The sequence below is a fragment of the Scardinius erythrophthalmus genome (genome assembly GCF_964197995.2).
Source record: "Scardinius erythrophthalmus genome assembly, chromosome: 13".
NCBI classification, from domain to species: domain Eukaryota; kingdom Metazoa; phylum Chordata; class Actinopteri; order Cypriniformes; family Leuciscidae; genus Scardinius; species Scardinius erythrophthalmus.
In genome coordinates, this window is record NC_138233.1 from 34,184,365 (window position 1) to 34,202,492 (window position 18,128).

At 43.2% G+C, this 18,128-nt stretch overlaps 1 long non-coding RNA gene across 1 annotated transcript; it reads left to right on the forward strand.

Annotated features, from left to right (window-relative positions):
• Positions 1-1,351: 1,351 nt before the first annotated feature.
• LOC308700931 lies at positions 1,352-2,416 on the forward strand. Its single transcript, XR_014031373.1, has 4 exons — positions 1,352-1,405; positions 1,488-1,532; positions 1,799-1,929; positions 2,131-2,416. It is a non-coding gene; the product is annotated as an uncharacterized lncRNA (long non-coding RNA).
• Positions 2,417-18,128: the final 15,712 nt, after the last annotated feature.

Here is an 18,128-nt window from a genome sequence, read left to right on the forward strand (position 1 = left end):
TTCAACAATATTATTGATCTGCCTGCATTGACACCATTTTATGAGAACTGAACTGAGCTGGACGATGACATCATTTATCTATACAGCCTGGAGAAATCAGTGAACTAAATAGATATAATGATTTTTTAACATAAAAGATCGGTACTTACACATGTCTGAGTTTGTAGATACTGATGCTTTCATTCACCTCCATCCTCCCCACCACCACCAGGATGGTCCCTTCCCATACCTCCCCAGGGGTCTCTCACTCTAACCCTAACCCATACCTCCCCGGGGGTCTCTCACTCTAACCCTAACCCATACCTCCCCAGGGGTCTCTCACTCTAACCCTAACCCATACCTCCCCAGGGGTCTCTCACTCTAACCCTAACCCATACCTCCCCGGGGGTCTCTCACTCTAACTCTAACCCTAACCCATACCTTCCCGGGGGTCTCTCACTCTAACTCTAACCCTAACCCATACCTCCCCGGGGGTCTCTTACTCTAACTCTAACTCTAACCCTAACCCATACCTCCCCGGGGGTCTCTCACTCTTAACTCTAACCCTAACCCATACCTCCCAAGGGGTCACTCACTCTAACTCTAACCCTAACCCATATCTCCCTGGGGGTCGGCTGCACCCCTGCCTTCGTCTTCAGAAAAAAAAAAAAAAAAAAAAAAAACCTCTGCATATCACTTTTGGCTACTACTGTATATTTGGTGTGGTCAGTGCCACAATAGTGCTGTTCAAGAGCCTGCTAACTGTTGACTGAAGGGCCTGAGTCATCATCACAGGTGCAGTGCTGCATTTTTCCAGTCGCCAAAAATATAATTAATACTTTCATTTCATAGCTGTAACTTTTCTTAAAGGTAAGTTACAAAAAGAATACCTTGATGATTAAACTTAAACTGATGATTTTATTGTTTGATCAACTCCGTCATCATTTAACTCAATACATCATATTATCATTGAAAAGTGCGTGGCCGCATCCTCTCTGCTGCCATCTTGTTACTCCTAACTAGGTTAGGAGACCTCTCCAGTTCTGTTAAATAATTTACGAGCTGAGACCAATTCTTAACACTTAGGAACCTTTATGAATCACACTTATTCTTAAGTTTGAGTAAAATTATGTCATTCTTAGAATTTTGACAGACTTGTGACAAAAATTTGACTCTGAGTGGCTTTATACATACTGTTGTTGTTTCTTGGGGTGCGTCATGTTTGAAAGCCCGCCCCTTTCTTTCATTGCTTCAGACTATGGAGAATGTAGTGAGGTCTGTGACAGGTGTAAAACATCACAGATCATTAAATGAGTGGCCAATGGGCTATCGCTCCACTACAGTATATAAGCCTGTTGTTTATGCCTCTTGGGGTGTGTCATGGTCAAAACCCCTCCCCTTCCTGGCGTTGCTATAGACAGCAGAGGTATGTGTTTTTAGCTGTGTATTCAGTGTTCAGTGTTCAGTGTTCAGTGTTCAGTGATGTTATATGATTTTTTCTTGTTTAGTGTGACGTTGGGCCATCAAGGCTGTGGTGTGCTGCTAACGTTCAGGTAAGCTTTAATGCGGTGCGTTTGCAATGTTATGAGAAGTTAGGTTGGATTTAACAGGCTTCCCTCTGTGTGGCATTGCATCATAATAGCCAGGTTGGAGCAGTACTGTAGATGTTGTAGATTTATCAACTGAAGGATCTACCATATGACTTCTGTGTGTGATTTGTTGTTATCGAACTATAGGGTGAATACATTGCTTATTCCCTTCCTTTTTTGTAGGATTTTGTATGTCTTGTTAACTGTTTTTAATTGATGTTTGTCTTAAGGAGTCCTCGTTCCCTGTGTTAGGGCGAGGCTGAGTGAGAACAGCCACCCTGACACAGCTCTTTCATCAACCCTCGCTCTTTGAGCCACGCCGTTGCTTTGGGGTCCGGTTACCATCTTGTCTAATGCTCAAGTGGGCTTTAAGTTCCTCCTTTTTGTTTGTTTTACTTTTATTATCTGTTGTGTGGCTTTTCTGAGTATTGTGGATTGTTTTGTTTGGTATACTGTTTATTTAGTAAATGGATTTTGAATGTTTTTCTTTTATTTGTCTATTTGTATTGTTTGGTTTTTTCCTTTCAAATGTATTTAATTTTGTTTTCTTTGTATCTTGCAGGAGCTGAGCATTCCCTGGAAGCAGGCTGTTGTGTTGCCGCACAAGCTTCACTTTAACATGGGTTATTATAGCTGTCTCTATTTCTGATCACCATTTGCAGTGCTTTGCATTGTGCTAAACTATCACAAATTAGTATTGATGCTGTGGAATCCCCTGTGGAAAAGTGAGGCAATGGAAAATTGTCAGATTCACCCTTTATTCAAATAGTTTTAAAATGATCCTCTATGGTGAAATTTATTGCTGGTCAATTATATTATTTCTAATAAAGGATTGTCTGTTTAAACGGAAACTCGCGCCTCTTACCTCTTCTAAGTGGAACATACAGTATTTGCTTGTCCTTGATTCTTTGGTTATTTCCCCGTTATTTTGGGATGGCGTAGTCACTACTGAGCGAGCCACGTTTTGCTACATCTACATAAAATGAAGCTTCACCACACTGAAGCTACCCCCCTGGGAAATGTAGCAAGCTACAGCAACATCCTGGTGTTAATGTAATCCAAGAATTAATGTAATCATTACTTTAAAAATATATAATCAGAGCTGTAGACTTTCGACATGCAAAATGTAAAAAAAAATCAGATATAGAAGTTTCAATCCTAATTTACATGCAATGAATAGGGAGCCAATATGTGTCCACTGGAATTTCACAAGTTCAAACTTCATATAATAGAGTAAAGGTTATGTGTATTTGGCCTGCTCTCTGAGGGAAGGGCTCTGAGCTAAGGATTTGGTCCAAACAGAATAGATAGAAGTGAGGAGATGGGGTGGTGGAAGGATGCTAAAAAAAACTGTCAAGGAACATAAGTCTGCTGTGTATATTTGACCCTGGATTATAGGTGATGGAGAAGTAAAACTGGGTAAAGAATAGGGCCCATTGAACTTGCCAGGGATCAGTCTTTTGTCATCTCTCAGACATTAACAGGCTTAAGGTGTGGGTTGTCTCAGGTGGCCCAGACAGAGACTTGAGCTTGTTCTTGAGGAGGGAGGTCAGAGGAGCTGTGACTTTGCTGTAATTTTGTATAAATTGTTGGTAAAACTTTGCAAACCTAAGGAAGTGCCAAAGTTCTTTGATGGTGGTGGGTTCTGGCCAGGCTTTGATGGCTTCCACCTTCCCCTTATCCGTCTTGATGCCCTCTGCACTGATGATATAACCAAGGAACTGGGTGGAGCTCTGATGGAATGAACACTTCTTAGCCTTGAGGTAGAAATGGCATTCCCCTAGCTGAACATGGTGGCAATATTGGGCCTTGTTACGGGATATACCAGGATGTCATCAATGTAGATCAGGATTAAATGTTGAAGATACTCCTGGAACACCTCATTCATAAATCCCTGAGCAGGCCGTACAGCATGACTTGGTATTCATAGTGGCCAGAGAGGGTCACAAAAGCACTCTTCTGTTTGTCCCCATTTCAGACCCGGATCAGGTTGTAGGCGCTGTGTAGGTCAAGCTTGCTGAAAACGGTTGCTCTAAGGGGAAAGGGGAAAAGGGAAGAGAGTATTGGAACTTGACTGCGATTTTATTGAGTGATTGGTGGTTGATGCAGAGCAGCAAGCCTCCATCCTTCTTGACCACAAAGAAGAAGCTGGAAGCAGCAGGGGAAGTGGATGGTCTGATGTAGCACTGCTTGAGAGCCTTAGCCACTGTTCTGGGAGAGATAAGAGATATGTTTTACATCTGGGCACTGGTTCACCAGGAATCATGTCAATAGCACAGTCCCATGGTCTGTGTGATGGTAACTGAGAGGCTCATCTCGAACAGAAGACATCCTGAAAGTGGGCAGAACATGCAGGAATATCCACTGATTGTTGATCTCGAGGACGTTCGATAGAGGTTGAGTGTATCTTTAATGTAGAAGTTTTATCACAAGGAGGAATAGAAAGCAGGTAGAATGACAGGTGGAGGCCCCACTTCAGGATGTTGCCCGTACTCCAAGATATTACTGGATTGTGCCGGACAAGCCATGGGCACCCTAGGATTATGTCAGCTGTTGAGTGCTTCAGAACCAGTAGCGTGATGGTTTCAACATGTTGACTGCTAACTAGAAGTGGCATGGGTCCAACACAGTGCTTGATGATGTCTATCCCCAGTGGTTTTCCAATTATTGTTTGGATGAAGTATTCAGACAAGCTGGGTTCCTTTTGGACCTAAAGCTGAGATGAAATTGCTGCCTCACCCTGAGTCGAGGAGGGCAGTGACCAGGGCCTGAAATTAACACCCGACCACACTCCAAATGCGGGTGAATTCTGCAATTGGCGGGTAACACTGTAAATCTACCTGCCACATTGGCAGGTAGCCAATGAGAATCGACCCTTCGCGGGGAGTTTGATTGACAGGCGATCTGGCCAATCGTAATCCGCTGAATCCGCCTTTTTTGTCCGACAAAGCAGTCAGGAGAGTTCAACGTTGAAGGATTTGAACTTGAAAAAACAGAGTGTACTGAGTAGGCCTACTGACATCTTTCCGCAGTTAAAACTACATTCCTTCTTATGTTCATTCATGTTTATTTGATGCTATAAATTAACTAGAAGGAAGAGATGATCGGTTCATGAGCAGCTTTAACTGAGGCACCACAGCGATCTGTCAAGACACATTACAGAGCCACAAAACGGTATTGTCTAAATTTCTTTAAAAATGACCAAATTTTAACGTTGAGACTTTGTTTAATATCAAAAGTAACCTGGACTGTCTTGTCTGTCAGCGTGTTGTCAGTGTCCGCTCTGCTGCGCGATGTGTTTTTCATTGCGTGAGATCATGGGTTGTTTGCCGTGAGCGCGGTGTAGCTTGTCGGACATAGCAACAGTAACTAAAGGGGCCGGGTCTTTGCGAAGGTTTTTTTTTTTTTTTTTTTTTGCAACTGTTGTTCTTTGACATTTAAACGAAGTCAGCCATCTCGTTGGATTTTAGCTAAAAAATGTGGCGGCACATTACTGGAGTAAAGAAAGCATCTGTGAAAGCAGCGCAGTTTGAGTGTTTCGGAACGTATATGTGATCAGAGAGAAAGATGAGGCCCTTCTCTGACTAGCACGTTTGAATGTGTGAGTTAAGTATTAAACTGTTGGTGAGATGAGATAATGCAACGCTGACATAGGCTACAGTACAATGACAGTTGCACAGATGTTGGGAGTTGGGAACCAGTGAGAAAATGTCCGGTAGCCTACCCGGTAACTTTACCAGTAATAACAATATTAATTTAGTTCTTCTTAACGGTTCCTGAACGCTGTAACTAACAGCTGCCCAGCCATCAACACAGCCGCGTGTGATTTGTTTACGAGCTGCACTAGGTCTATATCTGTATTCTAAGAGTTATTATTACTTGTATGGATCTCGTTAATAACTTGAAAGCACTTAAATGTGTATTCTTACAAGTTAAAGAACAAATGTTTGCGCAATTCCTTTTTTTCACCTTTTATGAGGCCAAAAAAAAAACTGGCTGGTAAAAAGTCACTGTGGCGGGTGAATTTTTAAATCCACCCGCCACAGTGGCTGGTGGTCAAAAAAGTTAACTTCAGGCCCTGGCAGTGACTGTGGATAATACATAGGCAGTAAGAGTTACAATGGTAGTAAGGGGTTTACTATTTATAGAGGGCGAAGAAACAACACTCACCACTGATGGAGGTTAGACGGGACATGAAGATTTGATGTGTCCCTCACCTCCCCAATTGTCACGGTTTGTAAATTCACTGTGTCCTTCTTGTCTCGTGTCACTGTTGTTTACATGTGTGTGGGTGTGCGCGAGTTGGCGTTTCCACTCGCGCTCAGTTATCAGCGCTCCAGCGGATTCCCATCATCTCATCACCATCACACAGCTGCAACTCATTCGCGATCCTTATATATACTCACTCCTTATCTCCTCTCATTGTCAGATCGTTGTTTGATGTCCGTGTCTGAGATCCTGTGTTGCTCGTTGGTGTTCCTGTTCCGTGTTCCTGCCTGTTCATTGTTTCACCGCTCACAAAATCACCTGGATCACTTCTTCAACCGGACTTTTCATCACTTCTTCTGCACTGACCATCTAGTCCCTGCGTTGCCAGTTGCTGTGTGTGCTGGACTGTTTGTTTGTGTGTTTGAAGATTATTTGTGCTTCAATTACATTAAAATCTGAGTTTCTTGCATCTTGCTTCCATCATCCTTTACCATGACAGAACGATCTGACCCTACCATGGAAGCAGCAAGAGCTCCGTCATCCCTGGAGGAATTTGTGGGAAGCAGCATTCAACGGATGGACCAACAAGAGAAAAACCTCAATGATACGGCGAGGGCAGTCCAGGCACTGGTAAACCAGGTGTCCGAGCTCACCCAGCAAGTACAACTGTTGCGAGGTCCCGCTGCGCCCCCCACACCAGCCGCTCCTCCCACTCCACCAGATCGCGCCTCCCAGTCAGAACCCCGTCTGCCGGTTCCGGAGGCTTATGGAGGTGAGCCTAACTTTTGTAGAGCATTTCTGACTCGTTGTTCGATACACTTTTCTCTACAGCCCCGCACTTTTGCCACGGAGGCTGCACGAGTGGCATTTGTTCTCACCCTGCTGACTGGGAGGGCAGTGCTATGGGGGACGGCGGTGTGGGAGAACTCTGATTCATGCTGCGAGTAGTTCCAGGCACTCTCCGCCGAGATGCGGAGAGTATTTGATCGGGCCAACACCGGACGAGAAGCGGCCCGCGTTCTGGCCGAAGCGAACGATCTGTATCCGAATACTCCATTGAATTTAGAACACTGGCGGTAGAGTGCCAATGGAACGACGAGGCGCAGTGGGACATGTTCTTGCATGGGTTGGCCGACCGCATTCGCCCTGGACCTCCCGGCAGATTTCAACGGACTCATGGAGCTGGCTCTTAGAGTGGATGCACATCTATCCCGGATGGAGCGACGCATTCCACCCAATCGCCATCCGGGATTAACAGAGAGCCAGCGGTCCAGCGGCGGGGATGCGGTCGGTCACATCTACGATCCCGAGCCCATGCAGGTGGGGCGAGCTCGGCTTTCCCGGGAGGAGAAGGAAAGGCGGAGATCCCAGGGACTTTGTTTGTATTGTGGAGCCGCGGGACATTTTGCCTCTCACTGCCCGGTAAAAGGGCAAGCCCGACAGTAAGCATGAGGCTACTGTCGGGCGGGATCTCTGCCAAAAAGACCTCATCTACATCGACTCTCCTCCCGGTTAGACTATGATGGTCTATTCACGAGCACGACTGTCAAGCACTGGTGGACTCGGGAGCCGAAGGTAACTTCATGGACCACTCACTAGCACTCAAGTTACAGATTCCACTCCAACTACTTACCCACAAGATTGAGGTCCATGCACTCAATGGTCAAGACCTACCTCACATTTCACACGACACCGGACCAGTCATGCTCATCACTTCTGGCAATCACACTGAAACATTATCATTTTACATCCTGGATTCCCCCCTGGCTCCCATCGTTTTAGGACAACCTTGGCTCATCAAACACAACCCCAGAATCGATTGGCAACAGCGGACAGTATTTGAGTGGAGCACTAAGTGTCATGAGTCTTGTCTTGTGTCTGCCTGTTCGTCTGTTTCTGTTTCTGTGTTTCAGGAGGAGGCAATGAATTTATCTAACGTGCCCACGGAGTACCTGGGCCTGAAGGAAGTGTTCAGTAAGTCTCGGGCTGCGTCTCTACCTCCGCACCGTCCCTATGACTGTGCAATAGATTTAATGCCAGGTAAGACTCCGCCGAAGGGCAAGTTATACTCGCTCTCTGTTCCAGAGAGGGGGGCCATGGAGAAATACATTTCTGATTCTCTAGCAACGGGGTTCATTCGTCCTTCCTCTTCTCCAGCGGGGGCGGGGTTCTTTTTTGTGGGGAAGAAGGACGGGTCCCTGCGACCTTGCATTGATTACCGAGGGCTGAATAGCATCACGGTAAAGAATACTTATCCTTTGCCGTTGATGTCTTCAGCCTTCGAGAGGTTGCAGGGAGCATCTATCTTCACAAAATTGGATTTACGCAATGCTTATCATTTGGTCCGTATCAGGCAGGGGGATGAATGGAAGACAGCTTTTAACACCCCCAGAGGGCACTTTGAATATTTGGTTATGCCGTTCGGCTTGTCCAATAGTCCTGCTGTCTTCCAGGCGCTCGTCAATGACGTGCTGCGAGATATGGTCGATCAGTTCACATATGTCTACCTGGATGACATATTGATTTTTTCAACATCTCTCCAGGAACATGTGCAGCACGTCCGACGAGTGCTTCAAAGGTTGCTAGAGAATGGGCTTTTTGTCAAGGCGGAGAAATGCGATTTTCATGCACAGTCTGTTTCTTTTCTAGGTCACATTGTGTCGGCTGAGGGAATACGCATGGATCCTGAGAAGATTAAGGCTGTGGTAGAATGGCCAAGTCCAGATTCCCGTAAGGCCCTACAGCGGTTTCTGGGGTTCGCCAATTTCTACAGGCGTTTTATTCGCAACTTCAGCCAACTAGCCTCGCCTCTGACCACCTTGACCTCCCCCAGAACGACGTTCAGGTGGTCAGACGCAGCTGAAGCTGCGTTCACCAAACTGAAGAGTCGCTTTGTTTCGGCTCCCATCCTCACTACCCCTGATCCATCACGTCAGTTCGTGGTGGAGGTCGATGCGTCAGAGGTGGGGGTAGGTGCAGTGATATCCCAGCGTTCTCCCACAGACGACAGAATGCACCCATGCGCGTTTTTGTCTCATCGTTTGTCCCCTGCAGAACGCAATTATGACATTGGTAATAGAGAATTGTTAGCAGTCAAACTAGCGTTGGAGGAATGGCGTCACTGGTTAGAAGGGTCAGGGGTACCTTTTATCGTCTGGACCGACCACAAAAATCTGGAATACATTAAGACTGCTAAAAGACTGAACTCCAGGCAGGCTCGGTGGGCACTTTTTTTCGGACGTTTTGATTTTGTTCTCTCGTACCGCCCGGGTTCCAAAAATGTCAAACCCGACTCTTTATCACGTATTTTTGACCGTTCCGAACGCCCGTCTACTCCCGAGTGCATTTTACCTGAGAGTCTATTTGTCTCAACACTCGTATGGGAGGTCGAATCGAAGGTCAAGAGAGCCTTACAAGGGGTAACGCCCCCGGCCGGTTGTCCACCAAACCGCCTTTTTGTACCGGAGTCAGTAAGGTCTGACGTTATTCAGTGGGGGCATTGTTCCAACGTGGCTTGTCATCCAGGGGTTAGTCGTACCAAGTTTTTGGTTAAACAACGATTCTGGTGGCCACTTATGGCTCATGATGTTCACGATTTTGTATTGGCTTGTTCAGCTTGTGCCACTGGTAAGACTTCCAATCGACCTCCTGATGGGCTCCTTCAACCGCTGCCAGTCCCTTCGAGACCCTGGTCCCACATTTCGCTAGATTTTATTACCGCCCTCCCACCCTCCCAGGGTAGCACGGTAGCTGGTGGCTGTCGTTGACCAAGTCTTTCGCTTACATGGCCTCCCGACAGATGTGGTTTCCGACAGGGGACCCCAGTTTGTGTCCAAATTTTGGCAAGAATTCTGTAGATTATTGGGGGCGACGGTCAGTCTGTCCTCCGGGTTTCATCCCCAGAGCAATGGTCAGACTGAGAGAGCCAACCAGGATTTAGAGAGAACATTACGATGTCTGATCTCTAAGAATCCTACTTCATGGAGTCAACAATTGTCTATGGTGGAGTACGCCCACAATACATTACCAGTGTCATCTACGGGCCTGTCTCCGTTTGAGTGTAGTGTAGGTTACCAGCCACCAATTTTTCCTAGTCTGGAAACCCGAAGTCGCGGTTCCCTCCGCCCACGCTTTTGTCCAGAGGTGTCACCGCACATGGACTAGAGCCCGTGAGACTCTACTCCAAGTGGGGGCGCGCACCAAGGTCAAGGCCGATCGCCACCGGTCTAGACCTCCTGTATACGTCGTCGGTTCCAAAGTGTGGCTTTCAACAAAGAACATTCCTCTCCGGTCCGTCTCGAATAAACTTCCAAATTTATTGGCCCATTCACTGTCACCAAGATTGTTAGTCTGGTGGCAGTCCGCCTTAACCTTCCTCCAGCGTTCAGGAGAGTTCATCCCGTGTTTCATGTTTCCAAAATCAAGCCAGTGTTTTATTCCCGTATTAATCCGCCAGCCCCGGTTCCTCCACCGCCGCGTCTCGTAGATGGGGAACCGTCATATTCGGTAAACCGTATTCTGGACTCGAGACGGAGGGGACGCGGATTCCAGTACTTGGTGGACTGGGAAGGTTACGGTCCGGAGGAGAGAAGTTGGGTACCTGCCCGAGACATTCTGGATCACTCCCTTATTGATGATTACAATCGACAGGTAAGGGAGTCTGGGGACGACAGGAGGCGTTCCTAGGAGGAGGGGTACTGTCACGGTTTGTAAATTCACTGTGTCCTTCTTGTCTCGTGTCACTGTTGTTTACATGTGTGTGGGTGTGCTCAGTTATCAGCGCTCCAGCGGATTCCCATCATCTCATCACCATCACACAGCTGCAACTCATTCGCGATCCTTATATATACTCACTCCTTATCTCCTCTCATTGTCAGATCGTTGTTTGACGTCCGTGTCTGAGATCCTGTGTTGCTCGTTGGTGTTCCTGTTCCGTGTTCCTGCCTGTTCATTGTTTCACCGCTCACGAAATCACCTGGATCACTTCTTCAACCGGACTTTTCATCACTTCTTCTGCACTGACCATCTAGTCCCTGCGTTGCCAGTTGCTGTGTGTGCTGGACTGTTTGTTTGTGTGTTTGAAGATTATTTGTGCTTCAATTACATTAAAATCTGAGTTTCTTGCATCTTGCTTCCATCATCCTTTACCATGACACCAATAGAGGCAAAAATGCTGGGTCAGTCGGCAAAGTCGTTCTGCTGGGGAGAGGTGAAACGCATCCACTTGCAAGCCCCATAGTAAGTAACCACATGACATTTACAGCTTAGGTGATTGGCTCAAAATAAAGAAAGAAAGAAAGAAAGAAAGAAAGAAAGAAAGAAAGAAAGAAAGAAAGAAAAAGAAAATTTGAAGAAAAATTATGAGTTGAGTGTCAAGTCATTTATATTGACTAATCTGTCTGAACAAATGGTCAGATTTCATCTCTTGCAAAAAGAAAATTGCGAGCAGCCAGTCATAAATATCTGGTGCTGTATGTGTCAAAATTCTAAGAATAATGTAATTTTACTCTTCTTCCAAGACTTAAGAATAAGTGTGATTTATAAAGTTTCCTAAGTGTTATGACTAGGTCTTAGCTCCTAAATTACATAAGAATGCTGGAGAGGTATCCTAACCTATTTAGGAGTAATTTACATTTTGGGTGAGCAAAACTTGTAGACTATAAGTAACAATGTACAGATTTGTCATCACACCATTTTATTTACATGATACATATACAATCATTAAGTATTCATAAATCTTTTCTGTTTTAGTGTATAATATTAATTTAGAATTTCCAGCAACGTATTTTGAGTTTTTTTCTTTTTAGAGACTCAATGTCATCCTCAAGGGCTGGCCCTGTGCAAACCTTGTGTCTTGTGAGGCAGAAGGCTCATCTGAAGGACACAGGGAGACATTCTGAGATGATACATTAGAAGATGCGTCAGATGGACAGGCTCCAGCACCATCCAATCTATATTCACATGCAGAAAATAGTAAACAGTGCAAACATGTTTATTCAATCCGTTTTTTTTTTTTTTTCATATCCACAGATTAAAGTAACTAATGTCAAGTTATAAAAAAAAGCAAACACATTATTACATGTATATTTTTTTTCTAACCATCTTTGTAACTCCCTCAATTTGAGCAGTGTAGGGTCTGGGGCATCTGCAGTGCCACAAATGGAAGGATTGGCCATTTCCAATATCTCCTCTATATCTCGGCAATCTCAGACAGAGGATTACATGGAGGGCTTCCACCCATTTGACAAAAACTCAGCTGCTGACCACACGGAAACAGTCATTTAATATGAGAAAAGGGTTAAGCCTAAATAAAATGAACCAGTGGCTCACATGCTTTCTTTGTAAGCTGCAATTTCCTTACTGTGTTGCCAAAACATTGTATCACCTTTTCTCCCAATCCTCTGCTGAACGTCTTGTCCAAGGAAATGCTACATTTACAGTCATTGAAATGTGTTGCCATGGATTGATCTTGTCCTTGTTAAAGTCAGACTGAATTTTCCTCTTATCACCTCCTTCCAGCCAAGACTGACTGCACTAGAATAACATTTTCTTCTTTGAACCAGTTTGGTTTTCTTTCTGAATCCATTTTTTAAGGGTTGGCAACTTTGGTCTTTCCTTTATACAGTCATGAGTGCAGTTTAGAATGGTCTGCTTAATTACTTAAATAGCATCAGATTTGTCCATTTAAGGTGTTGAAACATAATTAAAAATTGTGCAAAATCATGAAAAAAAAAAGTACTTATCTGTTATGTTTTTTGCACACATTATTGTAAATGAATGTAAATGAATGCAAAAGATAAATAAATGTTAATATTAAAATAATTATAATTTCTTAAATTATAAATTAAAGTATGAATGATTAGTGTCATGCTGCTGTGACCCTTAACCTTGCAGAATCACTATTGGGTGATTCAGTGGTTGAGGGCAGCCATTTTGAGTTGACATTATTGTAGGCCTTAGTTCACAACACTTAAGTACCACTTCAGTCAGCACTTAAGAATCAGTCTTAGACTTTGCTGAAAGTTGCTTTTAGCTTCTTTATAAAAGTCTCCTACTCTTAGACAAGGCCTACTTTTTACTAAGAATTTTTGGACACTTCAGTCAAAGCTTAAGACTATTCTTAAGAGCATTTCTGAGAAGTTTTATACATACAGGCCCAGATCAGAAATGGAAGTTCTCATTATAAAATGGTTCCAAACTGACATTAGACATCTTATTAGATCCCTCATGATAGGGAAATCTAGGACATTCTCATCAGCTCTTGAGATACAATTGTTAAATGTCAGAAAAACAAACAAAAAACAAAAAAGGCAGTCTAGGAACAGACTAAGTTGAGAGACATTAATAAATGTGAGCACTGTGTTAAAAAAAAGAGCTTTTTGATTAAAGTAGTGATCCTTCTGCATCAGCAGAAACACGATTGAAACGACCCACAATTATCTGCTTAGTACGTCTATTTCACAGCTGTGCCGAATAAATTTGAAAATGATAACAGCACAATTTTGTGATTGTGGGCTGGATTCCTGATCCAACCCTGGATTCAATCTCATCTTTCAATCTCAGTAGCATACCATGTAAAGTTTTAAATGCAAAGTTCATTCATGTCTTTGAGACTAGCCCTCATAGCTGTTAAAGTATACAGCAAGACTTGTGTCTCAGAATTTTCTCCTGTGGGGTTACAAATTTGAGAATCTGTATAAGATCTGCTGATCTTATGTCCTTACATAACATAACAAGAAAAACTAAGGTAGAGTACATTGAATTTCCAGCAAGAGATTACTGCCAGTCCTGTTCTCTCTTTTGTAAAAATGAGTCAGATAACTGAGACTCTCACCCTTTGTCTTTAATGGCTCTTGGAGCCCCTGTCCCAGTCTTTGAATAGTTATGGTGATTGGATTAGGATTGGTAACACTCTAGAGCAGGGGTGTGAGGGCGCTTTCACACTGGCAGTTTAGTGCGGACCGGGGAACGGTTCGCATGAAAAATCGCTAATGTGAACGCTGTCATCGGACCCGGGTGCGCACTAGAGTACCGAACCCGAGACTACCTGGAGGAGGTGGTCTGAGCTCGGTTGCTCCCGAACCGTGGTGTGGTTCGCGTTAATGTGCAAGCAACACGGACTCGGGTGTGCGCTTGTTCAGGAAGTATAGTATCCCGTGCATGCGTATCACTGTCGATATCATTGTTTCCTCACACAAGACAACCAAAATAAAATAATTTAAATCGCGTTCATGTTTGAATGCCTTCTGTTTGTGATGCAAAAGACTATGCGCGCTAACCGTTACCATAGTAAACATAGTAAACGCTTGAAGATACGCATATTAAAAAAAAAACATAGCGAACGCTTGAAGAAATCAGACCAATCTTAAAGGCTATCACAGTCATGTTTTTATTTTTTAAATGAGTGGCAGGGGAACATTGTGGGACACTGAAGAGGTGAGGTGCCTCATTCAAATTCATACAAATCTCATTCAAAAAACATTCCTCATTCAAAAAAATCTTCTACGAGCAGCAGAAACACGGCGTCCCCTGGATATGTGCTGAATTACACCATGTAATGCACATAAACGTAGTTGTCTCTCACTATGTTGTGCATAATAGCACCAAAAAAACCCGACAAATTACAGCTATGCTCAGTCGAGTTGTATTCTCCATGCGTTTTCCGTGTGCGTTTGCGATGACGTAAGATTACTGCAAACGCACCTGGGTTCGATACAACTAATTGAGTGTGAAACCAGACCAACGCTGCGGGGGGCGCCGGGAACTAGCGCACTCGGGTTCGGACCGCAGCAAACGAACCCAGTGGAAAAACGCCCTCAAACTCAGTTCCTGGAGGGCCACAGCCCTGCAGAGTTTAGCTTCAACCCTAATTAAACACACCTGATCAGCTAATCAAGTCCTTCAGGCTTAATTGAAAACTGCAGGTGTGTGTGTGTTGAAGCAGGGTTGGAACAAAACTCTGTAGGGATGTGGCCCTCCAGGAACTGAGTTTGACACCCCTGCTCTAGAGTCTAGGGCGGGTTCCTATAGCTGTATACTTCATTTGTTTGCTTTGTTTAAGGTTGTCACCCAGGTGCTTTGTCTCTATTTCTAAGCACTGCCCTCTACATGTATGTAAACTACAATGTAGGCTACACTGCCTTAGTTAGACTTGATGACTGCAGCTACCGACTGCTTGTGTTCTCAATAAAGAATCGCTTCTGAGTTTTCTACACTCCTAAATTTCCTTATAGGAGAAATAAAAGGAGACACTACTGAGACATGAAAATTTTATTTTCATTTTCTTGCTGTAATCTAGCAAGTAACATTTTATTTGTCAGCTAAAAATGCATCACGCCAATTACTTACTGTAAACAAAAAGAAGCCAATTCAGGAATGAATGCTCAAAGATGGATCTAAGGTTGTGTTCACATTTGTGGTTCGGTTCTCTTGAAAGGTGGGTCTCGGTTCACTTGCTTGGTTGTTTGGCAGCATTTACACTTATTAAAACCTTCAGATTAGTTTATTCCTCTCCAGATTAGTTTATTATTTTATTGAAGGGTGAGAATTCTGTTCTTGTAAAAATTCTTGTGTTCAGTCTTGTCAGGAAATCAGGTCAGCCTTACAATGGTATCAGCCAAAGGCACTAAAGACTGATGATGTGATGAGTGCTGAGATACTCATTTTCAGTAAAAAGCTCAGAATTGTTAGTGGCATATGCTCCATAAGGGCAATAGGCATAAGTAAGTATGGCTTTGGATCGTTTTATTAATAATAAATCGTTTTATTAATCGTTAATTATTAATAATAAACGTTTTATTAATAATATTGTATGTTAGTAATATTTGAGAAATGTTTGAGTTCATGTTGAGACATTGGACGTGGTGCTCAGTGCACAAAGTTATGAGAGTGTTAAAGTATATTCCCTAAAGAATAAAATAATTGAGAAAGAGGACAAAAATTATGTTCATGCAACCTTATTTCTGCCTAGGATAAACATTTTAGATAATTTTTCAAATAATTCCAGGGTTAGCCCCAAATTTAGACATTTAAGCCACAATCAAAAGGCAGAAATGTTATTGCATTATATATTGCATTATGCATTATATAAGTGGAGAAAAGTTTGTCCTCAGATTTGTTTGGGTGAGCAGTGTTTTAAGAGTTCTATATAGAGTATAAAAGCACTGGGGCATTTCATTGTTTGTATCACTCTGGCAATGTGGGCAGTGTTGAACTGAAGTGGAGCAGGACTACGATTATCTACACAAAGGGTCATACAGGTGTATCATCTGCAAAATCAGGATTGACTCAGTCCAGTTCTGGAATGCTAGAGTTGCTCACCCCATGTTAGAGGTTGAGACAGGCAGGTATGTAACTGGAAGCATTCGGTATCTGTTCTGATAGTGTTTGTTTATTAATTTATATGATTAAAGTTCTTGAAATGTTCGCGGGTTTCTGCCTCCTTCTTCCCTGAATAACAACCCTTGCTACAATATTAAACGTTAAAATTGTCTCTGGGCCTGTTCACACCTTGTCACTTCATATGTTTTTACTGATAGGATATACTGATCTATCTGATTTGTTAAAACAGTTCCATTTACACTTGGCCACATAAATGTATCTCTGCAAAATGTCTAGGTTACGACTGTAACCTCTGTTCCCGCCTCAGCGTGACTGATGACTTAAGTACTGTATAATCACGGCAATTGTATTGGCCGGCTACAGCCATGACGTCACCGCTAATGCGCCCAGTAAGTATAAGAGGGTGCCTAGAGAATATTGTCATCCACTTCTCGTCTGAAGGGACTGTCTGCAGGAAGCCCAGAGGCATTGTTGTTCTGTTCTCAGGGAACAGAGGTTACAGTCGTAACCTACGTTCCCTTTCCAAAGGGAACTCGCACTGCATCGATGACGCTATTGGGGAACGATATACCAACGCCACCATGCTAAGGGGATGCATGCCAATCATGGCTGTGCTGCAGGCACAAACACATTTAACTCAGTTAAATCCCCCCTAGTAAGTAAGGAAGTAAGTCAAGTTTATTTATATAGCACCTTTCAAAGACAAGGAAGGGTCAAAAGTGCTTTACAGTGTCTTCAGGTGTTTTTTAAAATCCATAGATCTCAATTCTAAAGGGAGAGAGTTCCATAGCCTTGGGGCCACAACCAGAGGTAGGTAGTAACGAAGTACATTTACTTCGTTACATTTACTTGAGTAGTTTTTTGGAAAAATTGTACTTTTAAGAGTAGATTTGAATGTGGGTACTTATTACTTTTACTCGAGTACATTTCTAATGAAAAAACTGTACTTTTACTTCGTTACGTTGGGCGACGTTCCTCTCGTTACTTTATTTTAATGCAATATGTGTTGTTAAATGCGTAAGTGCGATGTATCTTTTTTCTGGGCTTGAGCGATGCTCAATTCACAAATGAATCACTCTTTTGAGTCGATTCTGTTCAAAGACTTCATCAAACAAGTTGGCAGATCTGTCTAAATCGCTTCGCGAATCAGTTTGAATGAACTGTTCAGTTCCTGCACGCACTGAATCATCTGAAGCGATTTCAATTCACACTGGACTCGGAGTCGTAACAGGAAGATTTAAGCACATCAAGAGCGTTAGATGAAGTGGCAGTGGACCTACAGTACAGTCAAGTGAGAGCAAATCTGCAAATGCGTCAATATATTTGCCAGCGATGAAGATCTTTATTAGTTGAACATCTTCGTATAAGCTGTCTGTGAATGAATGATTCCACAGGACGATATTCGATTTCATTTCACTCAGGTAATACATTTTACAACCAAACAGATTATTACGCCATGATAGCACTACTAGAAAGTATGACATTACCCGTTTTTTGGACATATACATTAATTTATACATTAAATAAGCTACCATTGCCCACAATTTATGAACACCCGCCATCCCGTGGTAGTTTGTGTGTATTGTTGCGCAGTGGCGTGCGAACTCGACTTGAAAACGAATGCCTTTAATTGCCTGCCGTAGACACAGTTAACCAGTTTAAACATGCTTGCAGAAATATACATTTGATTATATTTTGGAGAACCGACAGAAGAAGATTCGTCGATGTACTTTTTTTTTTTTGTTCAGATATTCAGTAGCAGTCATGAGCGCGAGCACATGTGAAGAGTTTTAACTCTTTCTTCTCTGTGTCAATTGCATGCCTTTGAATGCAACACTCTACAGATTCACTTTATTTCGACATTGTCTAATAATCCAAATGTAGTTGTATAAGTTATATTACTATTATACAAACTAAAGGACAGGCAAAGATTTTCTTTTTCGGGCTACAGATGGGAGAAAATGCTTTTTGTTGCAAAGAGAGCCAGACAGTCTACTTATGAAAATAATA